General features: G+C 38.2%; 1 protein-coding gene across 4 annotated transcripts in view; it reads left to right on the top strand.

Moving 5' to 3' along the window:
- The window catches only part of EHBP1 (EH domain binding protein 1), a 436,421-nt gene that overhangs the window by 16,641 nt on the left and 393,315 nt on the right, over window positions 1-26,465 (top strand). For 2 of the 4 annotated variants that reach the window (XM_035001454.1, XM_035001457.1), the window contains 2 exons: window positions 6,897-6,968; window positions 12,531-12,614. The gene's annotated coding sequence lies outside the window, so the exon portion shown is untranslated. Of the gene's footprint in view, window positions 1-5,555; window positions 5,661-6,896; window positions 6,969-12,530; window positions 12,615-26,465 lie in introns of those variants that run through there. The other 2 variants (XM_035001458.1, XM_035001456.1) reach the window with 2 other exon arrangements.

The raw sequence follows: 26,465 nt of genomic DNA, 5'->3' as shown, positions 1-26,465 counted from the left end.
GCCTATAGAGTCCCAAGCACAGTGAATGAAAGTAGACACTCACAATGGCACACCATAAAATTTCAGAACTCTGGGGCAAAGAGAATTTATATAAACTTCTAGAGAGGAATAAACAGGTACCATAAAGGGAATTAAGAACCCAAATAACTCCGGACCTCTCCACGGTGACACTATAAATAAGACGAAGGAGCAATATTTTTAAAGTTCTGAAGGAAAGTTGTTTCCAATCTAGAATTTTATACCCAGCCAAACCATTAGTCAAGCAGGGCTGCTGTATTACACAACTCCAGGGAGCAACATTCAGATTACAGTGTTGTATAATAAAGTGGCTTACATTCAAGTATGAAGAGAGAGCAAAGACATTTTCAGATGTGCGAGTCTCAAAAGCTTATTTCCCACACATTCATAGAAAAAGACTACCGGGGAATGTGCTCTCCTAGAATAAGAGAGTAAATTAGGGAAGAGGCAGGGCTGGTATTGCTGGCATCAACCCATGCTGTTGTCCAGGCCCCAGACATAGAAGGGTCCCGTACCTGTTTGATGCTCTGTTGTCACCATCTTGAAATTCTTGATTTTTTAATAAGGGACTCTGCATTTTCACTTTTCACTGGGCCCCACAAATTATGCATTCTGGTCAGGATGTAAGAAACAGGTGATCCAACTCAGGAGTGAGGCAAGGGGAATTCTCATGAAGAGAGTGAAGGGAGATTCCAGGACAGCTATCAATCGATATAGAGGACAACTATCCCAGAGAGAAACATGAGACTCAAGAGACAGATATGTTGGTGGCTGCTATAGCCAAGTTTCCACTGTTATTTTACCCTCTTCTCCAACCTCAAGATAGAATGCTTGAATGAACCTTGCTTAGATTCTAATCTGTGTTATGACCATCTGTTGATAAAATTCCTGCTCTCTTTTCCATGCCTTGCTACCTGGATCACCTAAGGATACTCATTTCATCTCACCAAACTTTCTGCTTAACCCTGTATCTGAGAGCTGGAGGTAAGGTAGAAAATAGAGAGCATCCCATACCCTCTGACATAGTTCTGCCTGACATCAGTATCGGGCTCACCTGGCAGCCTTGCCACATGCTCTGACTGTGCAGAGCCTTGTGTCTGCTAGGACTAGCTTCCAACCTGCTCACTGACTACCCCGGAAAGGGCTCTTGTAAACTCTCAGGGGAGCTGACACTAAGGGATAATGTTGCATTCATCCCTGAGTTTTCAATTAATAGTGTAACTCTGATCTTCTTTATGCAACTACCAAATTTTCAAAACTAAACAATATGTTGTATGGGGCATAGAGTCATAGGTGGTAAAACCATAAAGAGAGCTGGGAATGATTAACATAAGAGTGTGAACTGGTAGTAACCTCTGGGTTGCCATTGAGGAGGAGTAAGTGGAGGAAGATGCAACTGTGGTAGGCTCAGGGGGCCTATGAAGTATTGTTAATATTTTATTCTTAGACTAGGCCGGGCAGTAAGTACATGAGTATTGAGTTTCATTCTCCTTTAAGCTGTATATTTTAATAAACTCTTATGAATGCATGACATAGTAAAAAATATATATATAATGAATGTCAATGCCATTATCATAGGATGAATTTAATCAGTGGCCACATTTGGCCCTTGACCTACAAAATTTCACATAGTCCTTTCATCATGGAATTTCAAATAAAAGACCTTAGACCATCTGGTCCAACCTCCTTTTTTTTTGTAACCATTATTATTTTAACTGGCCTTTGATATATCCTCATATATAGGTTGCAATACTTATAAGTTCATGTTGTTTTAAATGTTTGGTGAATTAGACTTTCTACTGGTGTTTCCGCCTTTCTCCTTCCCCTGGGTCCTTTATCTTTTTGAGGGGTGTGTACTCAAGATTTTCTTCATTGGCCTTGATAATTCCATTTTGCTCAGCTATATGGCTTGGGGTGGTGGATGGGGATACTAAAGGAGCAAACTGCTTTTTACTATCAAAGTTCTCCTGCCTTTACTTGTCCCAGAGAATGTATCCATTTGGCATTTACTCCATTCAATGCAAAGAGCTTAGGGACCTGGAATCTTTTTGCCAAATTGAGTATGAACTGACTCACTGACATATTTCTCAAATGATCCATTGGCCCAATGAGTAACATCCTGGAAGAAGCATGAGTTATTGTTAGTCACAATTATTCCTTCACCTTTCCTGGATTGTCTTTGAAGGCACCAGGCATCAGCAATATCTGTCATCAAAAGCTCTTTTGTCTGCAGTTTCTGTGATTGCGTTCAGCTTGTTCATGGCAGAGAAAGAGTTTTTCTTCACAGGATGATGGCTTTCCTTCTGTAAAAGGTATCCACTATTTAGCTCACCTGCAGAAAGGCAGTTGGCACAGGTTCTGAAGAGTGAATCAATTCCTTAGCTGTTCTTGAACAAGCCACCTTTTCTTGATAGCTCTAGAATTTTACTACAATTGCAGAAGTTGAGTAACTTGTCAGCTGGTCATTTGTAACCAATAAAACTGAAAAGATTATCCACCTTTATTTGAATTTCGGATAAGTAAACAAGATCTGTAATTCTGGAATTGTGTTAGAAGCACTGAGTGTACTATGGAATTACATCTGGACAAGATTTTGCTGTAGTTCTTGGCATTCCTGCATGAAGGAATTAAAAATCTAAGTCAGCATCATACCTATTAATTTGTTAGTTGTTTTCATGCTGCGTAATGAGTAATCTCATGCTGAGCACTGAGATATGAGAGGTATTAAAAGTTATAAAGGTTACAAGGTTATAACTTTTTGGTTGCAAAAGAAGGAAACTCTGGAACAAGCTTAATAAAAAACAGGACATTTACTATAATAAGGATACAACGGCATCACAGAAGCCAAGGACAGAAATGTGATTTACCCTTAAGAAGGGATTAGAACCAGGGTGCCTGGGTGGCTCAGTCATTAAGCGTCTGCCTTCGGCTCAGGTCATGATCCCGGGGTCCTGGGATCTAGCCCCGCATCGGGCTCCCTGCTCAGCGGGAGGCCTGCTTCTTCCTCTCCCTCTGCCTGCTGCTTCCCCTGCTGGTACACTCTCTCTCTGTCAAAAATAAATAAAATCTTTAAAAAAAAAAAAAAAAAGAAGGGATTAGAACCAGGAATTAGGACCCAGGGACTCTTTTTCTCAATTCTGCCTACCTCTGCACATGTACATCATTTTTCTCCCTCTTTGCAGATCAGCTTTTCTTAGATACTCGGCAGAACAAAGCCACTCCTCTGTTGGTTCTATGTTAGTCAGTATAGTCTAGGATATGTTGAAGCAAAAAATACATCCTAATCCATATTTTTTTCCCTTACTCGTGTCACAATTTTCTATGCAATGGATAGCCCCTCTCCATCTTATAGCTATGCCATCTAATCATGTGACCTCCAAGGGCACTGTGGTGGGGAAAAGAAAGTGGAGGGATATGAGAGGTATTTTCAACAGCCAACCCTAAATGTGGCTTGTCATTTCTGTCCGTCTTCCAATGGCCAGAACTTTGTCACATGGCTCCATTCTAACTGTTCAGGAAACCGGGAAACGGAGAGGAGCCTATGGATAGTTAGTGAGCACTAATAGTGTCAGGTACAGCTCTAGTCAACAGACAACTGAAACCAATTAGTCAAAATCCTGTTTCCCCAGAGTTTCTCTTAGCCCAAACTCTAAATTGCTAGAGAAGAAACTCTGGCCCAGCTTTGGTCAGAAGTCCACTCTGATCCAATATGCTCCGTCTTAGAGAGAGGTTCGTATTGAACATGATGGTTGTCAGATTCCCACCACTTCCACAATGTGACTCAAGTGTAGAAAGGAAGGACAATACTCAGAAAGAGTAGGTTCTTCAGACAATTAGTGTCCACTACCTGGAGGCATGTTTTATTTCTGAAGCCTTGGGGAATTAGTCACTCCCTTAAGCTAGGTCTCAATAATGATATCTGTATTTTATGGAATTCTTTATTTTGTTTTATTTTTAATTTTTTAAAAGATTTTATTTATTTATTTGACAGCAAGAGAGACAGCGAGAGAGGGAACACAAGCAGGGGGAGTGGGAGAGGGAGAAGCAGGCTTCCAGCCGAGCAGGGAGCCAGATGCGGGGCCCGATCCCAGGACCCTGGGATCACAACCTGAGCCGAAGGGAGACGCCTAACGACTGAGCCACCCAGGTGCCCCTGGAATTCTTTATTTTAAACATGAAAATATAGTGAACCTGCTTGGAAGAATTAGGACTTCCTGCTTTTCTCTCTAGATAATTGCCTATTAAGACCTACCTCTGGAAATAAGACACTTGAGTTGTAAGAGACATATGAATATCAGACATACGAATATGGAAATAGTTCTTCCTGATCTAGTTGAGAGCTCCTAGAATATAAAGGTAGCACTGGAGTCCTTCCAACTGGACCCCCCGCAGTAGTCATTAGGGTTGTTTCAAATATTCCCATTCTCTTCTTCAGGATATGTGGTAAGAGTGCACTTCCTTTCCTTTTTTATAATTAGACGTGGACATATGACTTACTTTACCCAATGAAGTAGAAACAGAAATGACATGTGTCACTTGCAATCAGAGGCTTTAAGAACCAGTGCATGAGGCACTGTATTTTCTTCTCCCTGCTGAGGAAATTATAAAAACATGTGTTGAGATGGAATTGCTCAGCTTGGATCCCCCTGCCTCCGTGTGCTGGACATTGAGCGTGAGCAAACAATCAACTTTTGGTATGCTGAGCCACTGAGACTTTGGGACTGTTTGTTACTGTAGACAGCCTAGTCCATTCTGTCTGCCACACCTCCATTCACAGCCATCCCTACCACAACGGACCTCCCAGCAATATGCACAATCTTATGCAGTGAGCCTGCTCAAAGCAGGGTCCTCTTCCTTCTCTGTGCTGTCCCTGGGAGGGCCAGCTGTGTGTGTGGTTCCTGCCCGCTTGGCAGTGGCCGTGATGCTCCAGTCCATTCGTAGGGCCTCTCGTTGCAAAAGCCCTCTGAATTATAGGGCCACAGACTTAAACTGGAAAGATCTTTGGATGTGGAGGACTACAGGATAGATTATATTTGAAATAAATATTTAGGCACTATTCACTGCTGCCACATTCCAGAAGGAGAGGCTGATTCCCTGTGCTCACCGCAGACTCCCTGACAGACTCTGCTTTGTTAAAGATTAGATAAAGATGAAGTGCTAACCGGAGAGCAAGGAAGAGCAGGAGACACTGCTGTGGTTCAGCACAAATAAAGCCGGCTTGTCTCACGGTGGCAGCTGTATCGTCCTTCAGAGGCTCCAAAACAACAAGCCACACTTTTGCTCACTTTCTAACAAGCTTTGCTGAAAGCTGCTCTCAGGTCAAATGGAGAGTTGGGCAAATCTGATTACTTGTTAAAGGACCGAATTTTACTTTAGTCATTAAAGATAAGAGAATTAAAGAGATATATGGAGATCAAGAGGAAATTCTACGGGCTCTCATCTTAAGATGAGAATGACAGATGATCACAGTGCTTTCCTAGAATTTTGGGGGGGTTTTTCCCCTCTCTTTTAAAATACTTGTTATGTTTGCTTTCAAGGGGGTGCTTAACAAAAACAAGGCCCAATGGCTGGATGTTTGCTCCTGGAAACAGCTCCCCCAGGCTGTTCCTGCTGCCTAGAATTTCTTCTGTCTTTTCCCTGAGGTACTCTTGATTTTCTAGAGGCTCTAATTTTTTTCAACAGTGATTCCCTTGCAGGAGAAGCAGGGACCCCTGGTGGGGGCGGGGGAGAGGTGATCTTAGGAGGGAGGAATGGAATAGAGATTGTGTTCATTTTCTAGTTGGGGCCATACATACTACATCTAACACACATTCTGAGGCAGGCTGAGGACCTTACATGGATATCCTACATCTATGCCTTGCAGCAGTTCACAGTCCAGGTCCTAAACATCTTTGCAGAAAAGGAGTGTTTTCTGTTATGAGACATGCCTGATTAGATCCAAGTCAAACATGAATCAATGCAGAAAATGAGAGCTATAGAGCGTGCATGATATTCATGTCAGTGCAGCCCTCAGCTGACGTTGGGTTGCCTGAAATGACTTCATGGTGATTAGCACTATCTCTAGTGAACACTAACTGTGCTAATGATGCCCCCTCTAAAACAAAGCCTGGTGTGGGAAGAGAAGGTTGTATTTTAGTGGATCCCCAATTATGCCTGAGTCACTGTTACTGGAGGTAAGACTCATTCTTAGAATATTGATTCCACAGTCTATAGAAGTACCAAAAATACAATCTTGAAATCTGAAACAAGGTAAATATATTTATACTATATAATAAATATAATATATAAATATAAAAATAGTTTAATTTATACTTCAGGACTTCAGTAGGCCATCACTCAAGTTACATATCAAAAGGCTTTAGCTAGAGTTTCACCAGCTTCTTGCCTCTGCTTCATTTGCACAAACATAAAAGGAATGTGCTGGTCTTTTGATTTTTATTTTAAAAACAGAAATTGGAAGAACTTGTTGAGAATATTTGATACGACCAAGCTCAAGAACAGTCAGAGAATTGTCTCCTTGGCAAAAGTTGGGGTTGGGATGGGCTTAGTCAGCACCCTGGGCACTCAGCGCTCTTCAGAGAGACCAGTACTCGAGGGCTGCTTGGTGGGAGGAGTGTACAACGTCATTAGTCCCTCGGTGTAAACAAAGAGCGCCTTCAATGGCTATTTTGTTTTCTGCTTCGTCAAAGAACAAGGATAAAGAGTATGCTACCCATGATTAATTCTGGAGAAAAAAATTCCATGCAACTAGAATTTTTTCCAAGATATAAGACAAAACAATATTTTCAGCCCATATCAAAACCCTCTCAGGACAACTGATATTGTGCACTGTGGAGAGTGCTTAGGAGAATGTGCTATTTGTTCTCATCCTTTTCCAGGCTTTGTCCTCATGGCAAACTTCAAGGCCAGCAAAAGACAAAGGCAGAGGCAAGGCTGCCGCTGGATAAATGGTGAGTGGGCAGCATGGGGTGGAGCACAGAAGGGATTGAGGGGTGAGAAGTGGGGGTTGGTCACCAATTATAAGCTGTAGGACTCTGAGTCAGTAATTTAACCTTATAGATCTCAGTTTCCCCATCTGTAAAAATGGGTGGTAAGACTAGATCAGGGGTCCCAAACTTCTCTGTGAAGCCTTCTCTAATTGAGCAGGTTGTATTTCTACTTCCTTTTTGATACATCATTTTAAACTCCCTAACCATGACATTCTCTTAGACATAATTCTTATTTAATACATACAGATGTATATTTTATCAGCAACTGTAGACTTTCAGTCCTGGAATATGTAAATTGCAGATCACTCCTTTCATGGATAGCTAGGAAAAGAGAAATGGAAGTTGAAAGTAGAGAGGAACTAAAGCAGAGACAAAGATTTTTGAAATGAGGGGCGCCTGGGTGGCTCAGTTGGTTAGGTGTCTGCCTTCGGCTCAGGTCATGATCTTGAGGTCCTGGGATTGAGCCCCGCGTCGGGCTACTGGCTCAGCAGAGAGCCTGCTTCTCTCTCTCCCTCTGCTGCTCCCCCTGCTTGTGCTCTTTCTCTGTCTCTCTGTGTCAAATAAATAAATAGAAAATCTTAAAAAAAAAAAAAAAGATTTTTGAAATGAAAGATTGGGCAGGACCAAGGAAAACAAGCAGTAATAATCCAGGGCTTTGAAAGCACTTCCTGTAGTTTGAGTGGGGAGAATAGGGGAGAAATGCATGTACCTGGCATGAAGTTAAAATGGGCAAATCCAGGACTGCAAAACTCTGGGTATTGCTGGGGGATCAGTTCTCAAAGGTTTTTCTCCAGCCTCCAACATTTCTTGAGAACCCAGATATTTTAGGAGGCAGAGACCAGGAGCTGGGAGTCAAACTTCCTCCTGGGTTTAGTTCCCCCCCAAAAGCAGAACCTGAATCAAGGATTTTAAGGCAAGCTGTTTGTTTAGATGTCATACAAGGTGTTAATGAACACATTACTGCTATGGTCAACTAGGACCCAATCCCTCTGGAGACCTCTGGGACACTGTATGGCCCCCACCTTAGTCCTGCCACCTAAGAGGTGAGAACTGGTGCGTTTTTCTACCAACTCTCTTTTGCTCCTGGAGGTATTACATTTGCAGCACTTCTAGCCTGTCCCTGACCAAGTCTGCTTCTGCTACTGGGAGAAGCCCTCAGGCAAAGTCACGGATACTTGTTAGGAAGCCCTTGGTGTGTAAGGAATGGGAGACCGGATATTAGTGTGTCTGATAGAAACCACCAAGTCATAAAATAAGACCTTGAACGTTCAGAGGAGGACCAACCCCTGAAAGAATTCTTCTCGCTATGGATATTTTTTAACAAGCCTGCAAAATGATTTGTAAATATCTTAAAGAAACTACAGGAAAAAGGTCCTGAAAGGTATCTTGCTAGTGAGTATGAAATGGCAAAGTTAAGATGTATAAAAGTCATATTTATTTTAGTACATGAGAACATAATTCTAATGGCTTTCAGAGGTTTATTCCAAGTATCATTTCCCCTAATGTGATTTCTGTCATAGTGATTTAAGTTCTTGAACCATAGGCCTTCTGCCTCAAAGTTCTTAAGAACGTGGTCTCCATAATTGAGGAATGACTTGTGTACAGCCTTTTTTATTTCATTTTTTATTTGTATATTCAATCCCATTAGAAACTAAATTCTTTACAGTAATGCAGCTCTCTGAACTTTTCATAGCACTGAGAACAACTTCTTAAACATAGTAGTTCTTCAGTAATCTTGATGCCTTTCTAAATTTTTTTAGTATTTGCACAGTTGTATTCCCAAAACCATTAGGGAAAGACATAAATTTGTTTGTTTGTTTGTTTTAGAGAGGGGGGAGGGGCAGAGGGAGAGAGAGAGAATCTTAAGCAGGCTCCATGCCTAGCATGGAGCCCAACGTGGGGCTTGATCTCACAACCCTGAGATCATGACCTGAGCCAAAATCAAGAGTTGGACACTTAACTGACTGAGCCACCCAGGCACCCCATAATGATATAAATATGTTCTGATGACAAATGGTCGAAGACATGAACATTTCACATAAGAGGAAGAGGTTCACACAAAAACAGTAAACATATGTGAAATATACCAAGCCCCTCTAATAACTTGAGTTGATGGAATCTGTCATTTGGTCTGGCCAGAGCCCTTCTGTTTAGCACCCTCCCTTGGGGTTAATGCTTTTCCTTCCCCTCCAGATAAATGACTCTGACTGGGACCACCAGTTACGTGGCCAAATTCCCTGGCCACAGTTGATGGCCTCAGGAGTAAGCAACTGACCCAAACCAGGCCAATAAGACTCCTTTCCTGGGAATGTGGAATTGATAATGACACGCAGTCACTGTCAAAGGAAGCCTGGGAGCTCTCAGGGGCCAGGTTTCCTCCTGGGGGGGGGAAGGGGTAGCCAGGTTGAAAAATGAAACTCATGCACAGAGAAGAGCAGATGCCAGAGACAGAGGGAGGAAACAAGCATCCGGCTATACCCTACCTTTCCTTCTTGTAAACGGTTGAGGTGTTTTACTTGAAACCAAGGGCTCCGTCTATTACAATAGAAAAATACAAACATAATAAATGTAAGGTAGGATCCTTGTAGCAAAAAAATAAGAACAACAATACACAAAGATGAAAATTTGGAAGCATCTGATGATTCTGTAAGCTAATGTTCTTTATCTGGAAAGCATCTTAAACATATCTGACATGAATCAGAGACTAAATCTTTAAAATTCACAACCCTGAGCTTCTAATTCCATGATTAATAGAAATGATCAAATACTTTGTCCAAATTATAGTAACTTGGGTAGATGAAAACAAGGAAATCAACATTTGCTGAATTTTAGAATGCAACAAACAGTATGCCAAGAAATGTATATAATTAATAACTACCATTATTTAGGGGCGCCTGGCTGGCTTGGTCAGTAGAGCGTGTGACTCTTGATCTCGGGGTTGTGGGTTCAAGCTCCACATTGGGTGTAGAGATTACTTAAAAATAAAATCTTAAAAAAAAAATCCCTACCATTATTGAACATTTATGATGGGTGAAGCATAGTCCTAACGGTTTACATGTATCTTTATCTCATATAATTCTCCCATTAATCATGTGAGATGAGTACGACTTTATTCCTATTTTTTAGATTAAGAAACTATGTCTCATAGAGGTTAAGTAATTTGCTCAAGTTCTCGCAGAAGGCGAGTGGCAGAGCCAGGATTCAAGCACAAAGCACAGTCGGGCTACCAGCACCCACACCCTTAGCCATACATTATATATTACCTTGTTTCACTCTAGAAAATGTATCACAGACCGAGGAGGTAATTCAAAGGAAAGAAAAGGCATATGGATGGATGTGTGTAGCGATACTCATTAGTACATCTACAAACTAGAAATGGTCTCGCCATCCAACACATATCTATAGGGAAATAAGAACACAGCAAGTCAAATGTGATACATTGATACAATAAAACATTATGTTGCTGGTAGGAATGATAAATATGAGAAACGTAGACAATGGGTTGAGGACTACAGAAAGCAATAGCAGATGAGAAAAAAATGTTTAATTCAGAATGATAAATATTGGTTTCTAACAATTTGCACAATTATTTTTATGCAAGCAATAGAATGGGAAAAGTCTTCAGGGTTTATGAAAACATGGAGATTTGAGATTTTTTTAAAGAAAGTTCATGTTGCTTTCGTTACTTAGATATTCCTATTTAACTTCCATTGTAAAGTTGATTAAATACCCAATTAAAAGCAAACTTATTAAAAATTCAAAGTAAAATTAATGGAAGAAAATTAAAGAGAGGTTTATGAGATTAAAAAAGATTTTTTATTAGGAAAGCCTCATTTGAAGAACATAAATAAAAATGAGAAGGACTGCATAATGTACTAAGAAGAGAAAAAAGTATAAAATGAAGAAGTAAACTCACATCTGCTTGCTCGTCCCTAATCTGGTGCAATTCTACCTGCCCCTTAAAGTCTTGTTACAGTGCTGCTATCCTGAGGCCCCTCACCAGAAGCTTCCTCTAAGCAAACATGGTGCTTCATTTGTCTCTCTCTTACGGGCTTGCCCCATTTCCACCTTGTTTTAGAGCTGTGTAGTTAGCCCTCTTCTCAACCACAAGCTTTATAAAAATAGGAACTATGTACCTTCAACATCTTTGTAGGCCCCAGTTGCCCCATGTTAGCCATAAACATGTGCTTGTTAGATGAATAAGTGTTCTTAGAAAGGGACAAAAGACTTGGAGGCATAGTTTGGAACAATAAGCAACTGTGGTTGGGGACATGAGAATGGTTGTCCTTAAGAACTCTTAAGTAACCAGATTGAGGAGGTGAGTGTTATAGTTCTGGTGAACTCCAGAAGACAGCAGAAGCATAAAGTGATTTTGATTTCATGAGGTCTGTGGCCAGTATATCTGGAGATGATCATAAACTTTGATTTATGATTCCAGTTGGCAGAGAACATTGAAAAGAGGAAAGTTGGGGCTCCTGGGTGGCTCAGTTGGTTAAGCGACTGCCTTCGGCTCAGGTCATGATCCTGGAGTCCCGGGATCGAGTCCCGCATCGGGCTCCCTGCTTGGCGGGGAGTCTGCTTCTCCCTCTGACCCTCCTCCCTCTCATGCTCTCTGTCTCTCATTCTCTCTGGCTCAAATAAATAAATAAAATCTTTAAAAAAAAAAAAAAAAGAGGAAAGTTGAAGAAAGAGTTAGTGGGAATAGAAGTTAGAGCAGAAATTTCAGAGGTGTTGTTCTAAAGAGTTCTTGTGGTCTTCAGCTCATAAGGGCCAAGGCCCTTCTTTTTATGTTTATTAAAAAAACAACAACAAAACCTTTATTGTGATGAGCACTGGCTGATGTATGGAATTGCTGAGTCACTATATTGTACACCTGAAACTAATAGAACACTGTGCGTTAACTGCAATTTAAATAAAAACTTTTTTAAAAGCCTTTAATCATAGTGAGTTCAGTAGAATGAGCAAAGTGGATCGGACGTTCTTTCACACACACACACACACACACACACACACACACACACACAGAGTTTCCTTGTCATGCCAATGACGCCATTGTGGGGGTTTTGTTTTGTTTCGTTTTGTTTTTTACCAAATAGGAGAAGACACACAGTGTCAAAGAATTCTTATTTGAGTTCCAAGAGGCCCAAGGATTTTAAACCTACTTCACCCTGACTGTGACTGTGAAGGCGAGGTAGTTCTGATTCAGATGGTATACAAAATATCTGCTGGTTCTTCCTTTCCTTTTTGTCTACAGGATGTACAGGAACACCTTGCAAATTGGAATTGTAAGCTCTCTGAGTTCAGGAACAAGGTCACAAATTATATACACAGTGTCTGAACAATCCAAGCTTAAATATTTACTAATATGATTTTATCTACTACCAGTCACAAAGACATACATTCTCCTAATACTCTTCTGTAAACAAATAATTCCTGTACCTTGCCCATTAAAAACATGGAGTTCTCTTTAAAAACTTTTTTCTTTGGGTAATTTTTGGCTTATTTTCTGTCTTCCCTCACTAGAATATAAGTCCATGAGAGCAGAAGTATTGTCTGTTTTGTTCAACTATGGTACCCTCCAGAGCCTACAACAGTTCCTGTTGCTCAGTAAGTACTGTGTGCTGAATAAGTGAATGAATGAATGGTTGAATGACCAAGCATTGTTCTGGTTGTGGCTTTAAAGACTTTTGTAAATATTAACTTGAATATCTTACAGGAACACACACGTGTGGCTCTTCAGTGGCCTTCCCTCCCCTACCATTCTTCCCCACCAACTGATCAGATAAACTAATTAATAGTTGGCCAGCTATGCATTAGGATCCATCTGGCTCTCGCTGAGTATAAAATGAAAATGCTTTGCTTTTACAAAAACTTATGTGGGGAACTTACATTTCAAAAAATACGTTTGTAATACCGAAGTGTATTTTGTTTTATTAAATCCAGATTGCTGGGTGGAGTCCCTTAGCTAAAAGTCACTCTCAAGCAAAATGAATTGCTTGTTATTCTCACAAAGAATTTACAGGAAGCAATTTGTAAAGGTTGCCATCAGGCTGAAGTCATTGTTGGCACAAGGAATCAAATGTGTCATCAACCTCGGAGCAATAGTTTAACCTGGGTCTGCTCAGAGAAATCTCCATAATGCAAGGAAAATTGAATTCTACTGCCTCAGATGACAATCACTTTTGATATTATTCCAATTCGATCATGAAGTTAAAAATATTTGACATAAAAGTTTCTCTCATCCTGCCACTATGTAGAAATACCGATTTTAAATGTGCTAAACACTGGTCCTGCCATTACCAGTTATTTCACAAATAGTTTTTTAAAAATCTGCTCTCCTTTCCTCATTGTACTCAGGAAGTTGCTATAGGGAAGCTAGGAAATGAATGGCTTGCCAACTTATTTGGCCCAGTCCATCAAGTAACCTGTCTGCTGGTCAGGTGATAATAGCAAAAAAATTTCTACTCATCTTGAAGGACTGACTATCCTCCAATCTAGGTGACAGATGGGCAATTGTTCTGGATAAGCCTATGGGGGCCTCATAACAGCAGAGAAACCCTGGATCCAGACATGCTGTGAAGATGGACAGTTCGGTGCTCCTAATTCCTGTCAATGTGTTTATTTTCATCACTCTGGGAAAACAGGGCTAAAAAGATGGAAACACATAGATTCACAACATTAGCAAATATTAGACTAGTTCTCTATGTTTCCAACACTAGTTTCCAAAGACAAAGAGGAAAGCAAGATCTTGACAAAACCACACTGATCATTTTTTAGCCTTATCCAAATGATGCTCAACTCATTTACTGATTCAGCAAAAAGGTATTGAATGCTGTGAGCCATCAGCACCAAGTAGACAGAAAATAATGCAGAACACCTACTGCATTACTCCCTTACCACTGAACGACTTTGAATGAGTGTTTCCTTCACTACACACTGGGAACAATCATCTACGGATGTTAAAATCCCTCTGACTGTCTCACATGGAAAATGCAGCAACCATCAAGTCTGAGTGCTTAAGGAGGCTTCACTCCATTGAATAGTTATCCTAGAAAAAGACTGACAAGAAGTATGTGGTCCTCTCTTTCTTCTCTCCAAACACAATCGCCCTTTGTTTAACAGCTCAGTCTGCTGTTTGTAAGTCCTGTCATTCAGCACCCTGGTCTCTCGGCCTCCCAAGTTGAACAAGATTTCTTGATTGAGTCAAGCCATTCATTTGCTGATTGTCCCAGACCAGTGTGGCCTGCTGGCTGCTATCACCCTCCAACAGCTAATGCATATAGTATGACATGATTTGGCCTGAGAGCACTCCACAGCCCACCTGTTGTCCCCATCTCTTGTCCATTCCACAGCTGATTAGGCAGCCTCCTGTCCAGGGTTCTTATGCATCTGGGCCAAAGAAATTAATTTGCGCTCATCATTCCTAGTTGCAGCTGGCTAATTGGACTCTAGGGTCACTTCCTTGTCTTATAGAATTAATCAACGTCTACTTAGTTAATTATTGCAATATTTGTTCAACAAATATCTATCGAACATTTACTATGTGCCCGGCACTATGCAAGGTGCAGAAGATACAATAGGCCATGCAAGTTCCAGTAACCTAAAAATTTAACGTAATTCTTTAATTTCTACCTAGTTTTCCTATTTTTAAGTTGAATAAATGTTTTTAAAATTAGGTGTGAAACCATGATCCCTCCTCTTGTAATTTTTTTTATTGCTTCAAAGTCAAAGAAAATGATCATATCTCTTGAGATTTGATCAACATTCGCTCACTCTTATTTATTTGCTTATTTATGTGTTTAAAGGTAGTTAGTTACTTAAAATGTCTGGAATATATTTGGGGGCTGTTATGAAATATTTGATCTAAAATAATTTAATTCAAATTTCTAATGAATGATTTCCACAAATGTGTATTTAAAAATAATCTCTATTGTTTTGTATTGCACTTGGTCATTTCTTTTTTTTTTTTTTTAAAGATTTTATTTATTTGACAAAGAGAGACACAGCGAGAGAGGAAACACAAGCAGGGGGAGTGGGAGAGGAAGAAGCAGGCTTCCCGCGGAGTAGGAAGCCCGACGCGGGGCTCGATCCCAGGACCCTGGGATCATGACATGAGCAGACGCTTAATGACTGAGCTGCCCAGGAGCCCCATCACTTGGTCATTTCTTAATCCTTATATACAACTGGGCTTATTTCTGAGGCTTCTCTTCTGTTTCACTGACTTATATTTCTGTTTCATTTGCTCTTTCTCATTTTTAGAATATTTTTCTTATCCTCGCCTCTTTACTGAATATTATAACATTCTTTAAATTTAAAGAGAAGTCCATTTTTATTTTGAGTAGGATTGCACTAGATTTAAAAATAACAGTAAGAATTGATATCTTTACAGTATTTTATTCTTTCTAGATGTTACTGCCCAATAAGTTTTATTATTTTAATAAACACTTCCTATTAAGTCTATTTCTCTTTATATTTTATTGCTATTGTAAATTGGATCTCTTTTTTAAATTAAGCTTTTCTAGTTTGTAATTATTGGTATTCAAGAATCTTAATGGCTTTTTTATATTTTATGTTTTATCTGGCCATTTACTATTCTATTAAGCCTAAAAATTCTAGCAGATTCCTTGGGCATTTTGTTAGATACATAATCAATTGTCTTCAAATAGTGCTGTTTTTGTTTCTTCCACTATTTCTCTCTTTTAGTTTTGTTTCATCTCACTCCTTACACTGGCCTGAGCTCCCAAAACAATATTAAGTCAAAATGATGATAGAGGGCATGTCTCTAGTAAGATCATCTTAAATACTCTCTTCATGCCTTAACCTAGTCAACAAAACTGAGTGGGGCAACAGCGATGACAGAAAGGTGGGATCTAATACTGCTGTATGAAAAACTTGGCCTTTCATAAATTTAATAAATGTGACTAACTTATGCTTCTTGGTCTCTTGGCTGAGATCTAGTAATTATGATATTATGGTTCTATTAGTAAAATTTAATCAGGAACTGGAAATAAGATGTTTGTCATAAGTTGAAGCTTTATTCTAACTCAGGTTGACATTGCTATACCTATCACAAAATTATAGTTTGAATGTCAGATTTCTTCCAAAAATCATATTTCATGCTGATTTAAAAGGCTATGTAGCTAAGGAATAAATTATGATTTTGAATAGCAATATCAAAAATATTCATTCTTCCAATGTGCTGTGCTTCTAGAAAAAGCTACTAGAAGTCAAAATTACATGAGATAAGCTGAGTTTTCCCATAGAAATAATAGTATAATGAATTCAGAATTGAATTCATAACATAAGTGTCAAATATCCAAATTTTCCTAGCAATGGCTACAAGCACCATGTTAAATAAAATGTAAATGTTACAAAGTTTGTTAAGTTTATCTATAAACTATTTATTTATTGACTAGGGCAACACAGTTATCTATCATGTGACTTCATATTTCCTAGAGCATCCTCATATTCTGCATACATTTCTCATTTTGGGGGGTCATTTCTTCCTATTTTAAATGAAGTAAGTTAAAGGTGAAGGAACACGTTTACCAAGGTCATAAATTGCAGAAGGGCTTTGGAGTGTTGGTTTAGAGTTTGGACGGAGGTTTTGGAGTAAGACATATTTGGGTACAAAGCCTGGTTCTGCCTATTATTCATTTAAAAATATTTAGGGAGTTCTAGGGGCCCCTGGGTGGCTCAGTCATTAAGCGTCTGCCTTCGGCTCAGGTCATGATCCCGGGGTCCTGGGATCGAGCCCCACATCGGGCTCCCTGCTTGGCAGGAAGCCTGCTTCTCCCTCTCCCACTCCCCCTGCTTATGTTCTCTCTCTGTCAGAAAAAAAAAAAGATTAAAAAAAAATAAAAATATTTAGTGAGTTCTAGATCCTAGGGATACAACAGTAGACAAAACAGACAACATCCTCAATCTCGTAGTGTTTACATTTTAGTACCACTTTCTGGCCATGACATTTAAAAAAAAATTTTATTGAAATTCTAGTCAGTTAACTTACAGTGCAGTATTGGTTTCTGGAGTAGAATTCAGTGATTCATCACTTACATACAACACCCAGTGCTCATCATAACACGTGCCCTCCTTAATACCCATCACCCATCCAGCCCACCCCCACCCACCTCCCTGGCCATGACATTTTAAAAGTTTTTTTTTTTAATATCTCTGGGCTTCAACTTCTTCATTTGTAAAGTGAGAATAAGTTAAATTAGGTAATGTCTGTAAAGCACATATCAGAACTCAGTGATGGTAGCTGGGGGTTGTCTGGCTGGTCAGTCGGTAGAGCATGTGACTCTTGATCTTAGGGTCCTCAGTTTGAGCCCCACGTTTGGCACAGAGTTTACTTAAAATAAAACAAAAAAAAACAAGGGTGCCTGGGTAGCACAGTCGGTTGAACATCCCATTCTTGGTTTCAGCTCAGGTAGTGATCTCCAGGTCGTGAGATTAAGCCCCATATCGGGCTCCAAGCTCACATGGAGTCTGCTTGGGATTCTCTCTCTCCCTCTCTCCTCTCCTTCTGCCCCTCCTGCTCAAGCTCTCTCTCTCTTTCTCTGTCAAACAAATACATCTTTAAAAAAACAAAAAACCTGGGATGCCTGGGTGGCACAGTCAGTTGAGCAACCAACTCTTGGTTTCTGCTTAGGTCATGATCTCAGAGTCCTGAGATCAAGCCCCCTGTCGGGCTCCACTCTTGGCAGGGAGTCTGCTTGAGACTCTCTCCCCTTCTCCCTCTGGGCCTCCCCTTGTGCTCTTTCTCTCTCTCTCTTAATAAGTAAATAAAATCTTTATAAAAAAACAAAAAACAAAAAAAAAAATAAGTAATAGCTAGTTATTACATTTTAAAGAAAAACTTTTGAAAGAAAGCTTTTTAAAGAAACTTTTGAAAAAAATTGTAAGAAATACTCATTATAGAAAAGAGAATGTTTAAATCATTATCTAGAAAGAACTATTATATACTTTAATAGTTTAATATATACTTCCAGAATTTTTTCTATGCATATATGTGTGTGTGTGTATATATAGATATATATTTTTTTAAGATTTTATTTATTTATTTGAGAGAGAGTGCACAAGCATGAGTGGGGGGGAGGGGCAGAGGGAGAGGGAGAAGCAGACTTCCTGCTGAGCGGGGCTCGATCCCTGGACCCTGAGATCATGACCTGAGCCAAAGGTAGATGCTTAACTGACTGAACCACCCAGGTGCCCCCGCCATTTTTTTTAAAGCAGGCTCCTTGCCCAGCGCAGAGCGCAATGCAGGGCTTGAACTCACAACCCTGAGATCAAGACCTGAGCTGAGATCAAGAGTCTGACGCTCAACCAACTGAGCCACCCAGGTGCCCCTATGCATATATTTTTAAAAAGAGATTCTATAGCATATACTTTGAGATCCATTTTGTCCAACTGCCCTTCAGAAAGGTTGAACCAGTGTATACTACCACCAGTTATATATGAGAGTGCCTGTCTCTCTTTGGGGAGGTTTTACATCAAAATCATATAGTTTTTAATGTAATCCTTTTCTACAAAATCAAATGTCCTTCCACCTATGGTCCAGTTCCAAATTTTGTTTTATAAAAATGAGTTTGTGGGAGAAAATATTTGCAAACCACGTATCTGCTAAAAGCCTTACATCTAATAAGTGTGTGTGTGTGTGTGTGTGTATTTAAACTCAAAACTCAACAGTGAAAAAAAAAATCCAATTATAAAATGGATAAAAGACATGAAAGGATTTCACAGAAGAGGATGTAGGGATGGTAAATAATGACATGAAAAGATGTTCAACATTGTCATCCATTTGATATCACTACACAGCTATCAGAATGACTAAAATGATCACTAAGTGATCATACTACTGGTCAGGATGTAGAGAAACTGGATCTATCATATATTGCAGGTAGGAATTTAAAATGGTACAGCCACTCTGGAAAAGTTTGGCATTTTCTTACAAAACTAAACATACAATTCAGCAATCACACTCTTGGATGTGTATCTCTGAAAAATGAAAACTTAGGTTCACATCAAACCTGTATGAGGATGTTCATTGCAGCTTTATTCTGACTAGCAAAATACTGGAAACAGCCGAAATGCTCTTTTTGTGGGTGAATGATTGAACAAACTGTATGATATGCAATGGCATATTACTCAGCAATAGAAAGGAATAAACTATTGGTACATGAAAACAGCCTGAATGGACCTCAAGGGCATTAGGCTGAGTGAAAAAACTCAATCTCAAAAGGCTAAATGCGGTAAGATTCTATTTATATTATGTTTTTGAAATAACAGATTCAAAAGAGATTAGTGGTAACCAGATGACACACACAGAGGGGATGGGGGGGGGGGGGCACTAACACCAAGTGTTAGCACCAGGCAATTATTCTGCTGAATTTGATATAACGGTGGTTACACAGATCTATACATGACATTAAATTGTATAAAACTACACCCTCACACACACACAAATGAATGCAGGTTACAAAAATGGCAGCAACTGAGTAACATACACCTGTGATTGGTACATCAGCAGGAATGTACCAGTGTCAGTTTCCTGGTTTGGGTGTTCTACTACAGCTATAGAAGAGATCACCATGAAGGGTACATGGGACTCTATACTACAGTTGCAACTTCCTAGGAATCTATAATTATTTCAAAATAAAAACTTTTAAAAAATGAATTGTAATTATTACTATGGCTCTGACTTTTTTCCATTTATCAGCTATTTTAAGGGATATTAAAGAATTAGATTTGTCAGGCAAAGATAAGATAGTGATGCTATTTTGAAAGCAATCTGACCCAAAAGGAGTATTAGCTTTTAATATAGCCATCTTGGAAGCTTGACTACTTATGCATGTTTTGGGCCATTGCAGATCAAATATTTTAGAAATCCTCTTTCGTAATTACCTGCAGAGATCACCAGCCATTGGCAAATATGAAACCTATTATTTTATGACATTCTCTTAAACTATTATATTTTCTTCCATCTCCCTTTACTTCATCTTAGTTCTACATGTTCCCCCAGATAAAGATGAGCTTATCTGGCACATATAAGACACCTGTAAGACAAACGAAAAGAGGGTCCATCAGTTTATTTCTTTTGTTTCAGTCTCTGGATATTTGTGCTTTTAACTTGTTAAAACTTTCCCATGTGATGGAGCATGTGAATTTTCTTTGTCTCAATGCCTTTCCGTGTCACCAAAGTTGGGATATTTGAAAGAACTTGAAGCAATATTTAGTTCTTTTAATTTTTTAAAAAGATTTTATTTATTTAATTTAGAGAGAGCACACATGTGGGAGGAGGGACAGGGTGGGAGGGTCAGAGCGGGAGGGAGAGGGGCAAGTAGACTCCAAGCTGAGTGTAGAGTCCTGTGCGTAGCTCAATCTCATGACCCCGGGATCATGACCTGAGCCAAAATCAAGAGTCCTACGCTCAGCCAACTGAGCCACCCAGGTGCCCCACATTTGTTTATTTTAAAGCAGTTGAATAGCTAAAACAAGGAAACTTAGTTGATTTGTTTTTTTAACTGAAGTTTTCTTGGCTCTTGGTCTTTGGGAATTAAATGCTTCTAAGATATAATTTGAGAATCTCCATGGTAGCTCACAGGATTGTATTTTCTTACTGATGTGGCCAGAAAGTGAGGAAATGGAACTTAAATGTGGGAAAGGAAAATCAACTATTATCACATATTTGTTCAAGGAGGTACAGGTATTGAGACTCAAACTGACCGTGTGGATTTTGCAGTTGTTACCTGAAGTCATCATTTATTTCATGTTGAGGAACTACCTTTGGCTCAGTGAAATCAGATTTTGAAACACTATATGACTATTCAATAGAAACAAAGTCACAATTACAAAAGGAATTCATAAATTTTGATGAACATTACTCATGCTATAAGTTTCTTCAATTGCCCTTAGATTACAAACTCCAAATTAATAAATCTTCTCTAGCCTAGTTGCTCAGTTTTAAGAGAAGCTCATCGAACTGAAAACAATGCCAAATCTCTGATTATTTGAGACTAGTACATTAATCTTGTCATTATACTAAATTTTATGGCTCTCTGGCCTTTGTTTGGATCTATCTAGTTGTAAAAAAGGTATATCCTCTTTTAAAGAAACTACTGAAATTGAGAGAGGGAAACTGAATGATTCCATAAAAACTCTGCTTTTTGCTTCTTTTTCCTGCTTCTATTCTTGCTAGGATCTGCACCCCCACCCCACCTTACACATGCATTGTAAATAGCCTCCTTATAAGAGACAAGGAGTTAATGGTTCTCTAGGATAAATAAAATCTGAAGAATGACCAAGTGAGAATGATGAAGGAAGCCATCATATGCTAATTCCACACCACCAGAAGCTAGACATATCAACGCCAAGACCCCTGGCTCCAAGGAATGACACCTGGGCTCTCATCTTTGTTCTAACTGGTTCCTGGATGCCTGAGAGGACATGTCCACCAGACCACGGTCTCCAGTAAAAACCCTAGACCCCGAATATAGGAGAAACTACCTCCTTTCCTTTTTGAGTCTCCTGGATACTCACTCTGTCTGTTATCTGCTCTCTCTATATTTTCACTAAACTCTGATTTCATCTCCTGCTGGCTCACATATGATTTCCATCCTTCATGAAGCCAAGGACCCTCTTGACTGGTCCTGCAGGACCCCTTGGTCCTTGGACCCAGCCTACCAGCATCAGAATGAAAGCAAAAGCCACCTTATTTAACGTTGATCTGGAGTCCAATTTGGGATCAAATATACTTGCAGTTTTAGGCTAGATCTCTAGACCTATACCTGTGTGCTTTGGAGTGATTATTCAGTTTTACAACCATATTTGTATTACAGGTCAAAGCTCTTTTCTTCCTCCTCCTCTTCCTCCTACTTCTTTTCTTTCTTCTTCCCCTTGTTCTTCTCCTTTTTCTCCTCCAACTAAGCTCAGAGTGAAGAATAGCTTTCCTGGAATGAAAACGTAGGTGATAATCTAGATGAACTCCAGAGGTGACACATCAATGTCTGTGGTGTTATTCATTTGTGTAGGTGGGCCCAGATCCAAAACAGAATGTGTGAATCTTTGAATGCTCTGCTATTTTTTGTGGTTGTTCTAGAAAATATATAGGTGTGGGTCTGGTGTCAGTTAAGTCCCTAAATTTTGCAGTAGGTTTGCAATTCATACAAGTGCATAAAAAATGGAGTTGGGGTTTAGGATTCCTTCTTGTTTAGGATTTAGAGGGGTTCCAGTTTATTTCCATTTTACCTAGCTGTCAATTGTAATTTCTGTGAAATATATTTTTGTACAATTGACCCTTTTCTCATATTCTTTGGTATATGTTCATTTTATTTTTATTATTTTTTATTGCAAAGTAACTCAATGAATACAAAATTATTTATAGATCACATATACATATATAAATAATTTATAATGTAGAAAGTAAAAATCTCCAACCACTTACAATATCACCCCACCTCTTTCCACACCCATCCTGAAGAAGCAAACACAGTCAAATCTTTGGTAACTTTCCAGACTTTTTTTGAGACTATTCAGGCATACACATTATTTGTTTTCACAAAATGAAGTCCTACTTTACATATTATTACATAATTTTTTCACTTAATAATTCATAATAATACAGACTTCTGATTTTTAAATGGTGGAGGGGTTTCCATTTTATAACTATTTCAGCATCCATTTAACCATTCTCCTGCTGTTGACATTGAGGTCTCACAGTTTGAGCTATTACAAATAGTATTCCTTATACAAATAACCTTGCACACTTATGCAAGTATTTCTATAGAACACAAACCTAAAACTGCGAGTTAAAAATGTTTTTAATTTTGAGGGGTGCCTGGGTGGTGCAATCGGTTAAGTGAGACTCTTGGTTTCAGCTCAGGTTGTGATCTCAGGATCATGAGTTCAAGCCCTGCATTGGGCTCCTGCTCAGCAGGGACTTTGTTTAGGTCTCTCTCTGCTCCTCCCTCCAGCTCTCTTGCTCTCTTTCTTTCAAATAAATAAATAAATCTTTAAAAATATATATATTTTTTTTATTTTGATAGTTATGGCACATTGTGATGACATTTATTATTTGACAGTTATTTGTCACTCCAAATAGGCTGTCATGATTCACTGTGACACTTCACAAAGTATGAGTTTTCTTTCCTCTTATCCTAGGCAAACCCGAACTTCATCTGTATGTTTAACTTTTTGTAATTTTATGGACAAAAATAGGATCTCATTTTTAATTTGCATTTTCCTAATTGCCAGCAAAGCTGAACATCTTTTCATATGTTTATTAGGTGTTATTAGCATTTTGGGTTTTTGCGGACTACTTGTTCATATTTTTTGCCCTTTTCTAGTTGGGTGTTGCCTTTTATTTATTTATAGGCGGTGTTCTTGTACTAGGAATAGGAATATTTTCTCTGTTACTTCTTTTACAGAAGGTTTATATTTTTATGCAATCATTGCTCTACCTTTTTTTTTTTTTTTCGGTGACTTCTCAAGTTTGTACCTTACTTAGGAAGATCTTTCCCGATATTATTAAATATTTTCTATATTTTATTCTAGAACTTTTACAGTTTTGCCTTTTTTCATTTCACTATTTAATTCCTTTGGAATTTAGTTTTTAAAAAATGTGTGGTATGAAGAGAACTGTAATTTTTTCTTCTAAATGGGTATCCAGTTTACCTCAAACTATTGATTAGTCCATTCTTTCCACAATGGTTTGAAATGACATATTTTTCACACACTAAATTTAAAAGTCATATGTATCTGTTTCTGAACATTATTTTATTCGATTGATCGATTTCTGTGCCAATATTACACTATTTTCATCACTATAGCTTTATTGTAAGCTTTGTTAAAAGATTCAGTTCCTTCTCATTTTTATTCTTATAATTTGCTTTGTAATCATTGATAATCTATTCAACCAAATAAACTTGGAATTACCTTGCCAATTTCCATTAAAGAATCCTTTTAGTTGGGGTGCCTGGGTGGCTCAGTCCTTAAGCTCTACCTTCAGCTCAGGTCATGATCTCAGGGTCCTGGGATCAAGCCCTGCATTGAACCCTGCATCAGGCTCCCTGCTCGGTGGGAGGTCTGCTTCTCCCTCTCCCACTCTCCCCACTTGTGTTCCCTCTTTCGCTGTGTCTCTCTCTGTCAAATAAATAAATAAAATCTTTAAAAAAAAAAAGAATCCTTTTAGAGCTTTTAAATTTGAGGTGATCTTTACAACATCTCATCTTCCCATCTTGAATCATAGCATGTTTTTCTCTTTTTCTGGGTCTTCTAGAATACTTTCTAGAAAGTTTTATAGTTTTCTTCATCTCTTGTGTATTTTTGGATAAGTTTATTCCACTGCAATTGGTAGTTTTGTTGGTAAAACAAATGGGGTCCTTTTTGATTCTTTCTGATTAGTTACTGTTGGTATCTATGAAAGCTATTAGTAATTTGTATTTTGATCTTACACCTGTTTCCTTACTAAAATCTGTTTAATAGTTTTTTCTAAATCAATTATTTTGTATCTTTTTAGATACATAAACATGGCATTTTGTTTCATCTTTTCTAGTATTTCTCTCCTTATTACCTGTGTGTATATGTGTGTGTGTGTGTATGCATCTATCTACCTACAGAGAAAGAGAATGAAACTAGTTTATGTGCCTTACTACATTGGTGAGGGTTTCCAGAACGTTGTTGAACAATATTAATGATGACAAGAATTTTTGTCTTGTTTCTCATTACAGTGACATTATATCTCTAGTGCTTTAAGATTTCATATAAAGTTTGCTATTGACTTCTTGATACTCTTTATCAAATTAAGTATTTCTATTCCTAGGTTACTAAAATTTTTGTGAAGTGTTAGTATTGCCTCCTCTATCAAAATGAGTAAATGACCTTCACTATATTAATGTTATGAATTAAAGTATTGTGTTTTCTGATGTTGAACCATTCTTCCATTTCTAAATTCTATTTGATCATGATATGTTGTTTTTTCCTATATTGCTACATTTAGTTTAGGTTCGAAGTACCTGAAGTCATGAATGAGATTAGGCTAGAATGTTTCATTTCTTTTGTATAATTTTTGTCTGATATTAGTATAAACATTATATTAAACATATAGAAGGAATTTGACAGATTTTCATGTCTTTCTATTCTCCAAAACAGCTTAAATGATGTAGAAATTACCTGTACCTTGAACATTTGAGAAAATTTACTCACAATGTCATCTGAGCCTGGAACTTCTGGGGGAGGAATATCTTTGACTAGCTTAAAAATATTTTAAGGATATTGACCTATTTTTTACCTTTTCTTGTATATAGTTTGGCAAGTTTATATTTTCCTAGAAATTCTTCCATTTCATCGTTTCTCAATATATTGTTATGAAATGGCATACACTATTCTAATATTTTTAATATCTCTTGTATCTGTGGTTATACTTCTATTTTATTATTTGTGTTACTATTGTGTTTTTTCTTTTTTTATTTATTAGAGTTGCTAGAGATTTGTTCATTAAGTTGTTCTTTTTAAAGAAGCAATTTGGGAGTTAAAGGTTTTATTTCCATCAAATTTTTGTTTTGATCTTTATTCTACTTTTGTTGTTTTTGTTCTTTTCCAGTTTCTTATGTTGAATGCTCTGTTCATTTCTTTTCAGTCTTTTTCTTATCAAAAGATGCATCTAAAAAGAATATAAAACTCCTCTGAGTAACATTTTGACTATATCCCACAGGTTTTTTTCCCTTCTTATCTACTTTTTTGAGGTATAATTTACATACCATAAAACTCACTATTTGAATTGCAGAATTCAGTAATTTCTAGCAAATTTATAGAGCTATGCAATCATCATCACAATCTAATTTTAGAATATTTCCATTACCCAAAAAAGAAAGCTTCTGCCCTTTTGCAGTCATTCCTCAGTCCCCACCCCTAGCCCCAGCCACTTGGTCATTTTTTAAAACACAAATGCCCAAGTCCCACTGCAGACTATGAGTCAGAAATCTGGGGATGTGGTCCTCACATGTGTATATTCCAAAAGATCCTCAGGTAATTCGACTTTGACCCATGTTTGAGAACCACCTTGATACGAGAAGAAAGCCTTTAAACTGCTTCATGAGAGAGTAATCAAAGAGAGTTGCAAAGTTAACTAATTCATTGGAACACAGTTTAAGGAATCAGAAATTCTTTAAATTACCTTGGTAACACAGGAACCTTGAGTCCAGGGATTGAATCGATTCATTTTTATATTTCTCACAATGCCAAGTATAGTGATTTACATAAAGACGATGCTTCAAATATATGTTTTAAATGTAGAACAGACTTTATTTATGTAGATGTCAAATCTACAAAGATTATTCCCTAAAAGATATTTTTGACTCAACTTTAAAACTTATTTAGAAAACTCTTTGTTTTTCATATACAATTCCAAAGTTTATTAAAGTCTAACTTATAATAAAACATAAAAAGTACTATACTTCCCAA

This window comes from Mirounga leonina, unplaced genomic scaffold (genome assembly GCF_011800145.1).
Source record: "Mirounga leonina isolate KUSES-001 unplaced genomic scaffold, KU_Mleo_1.0 Mir_125, whole genome shotgun sequence".
NCBI lineage: Eukaryota > Metazoa > Chordata > Mammalia > Carnivora > Phocidae > Mirounga > Mirounga leonina.
This window is presented reverse-complemented; position numbering and strand designations above follow the sequence as displayed.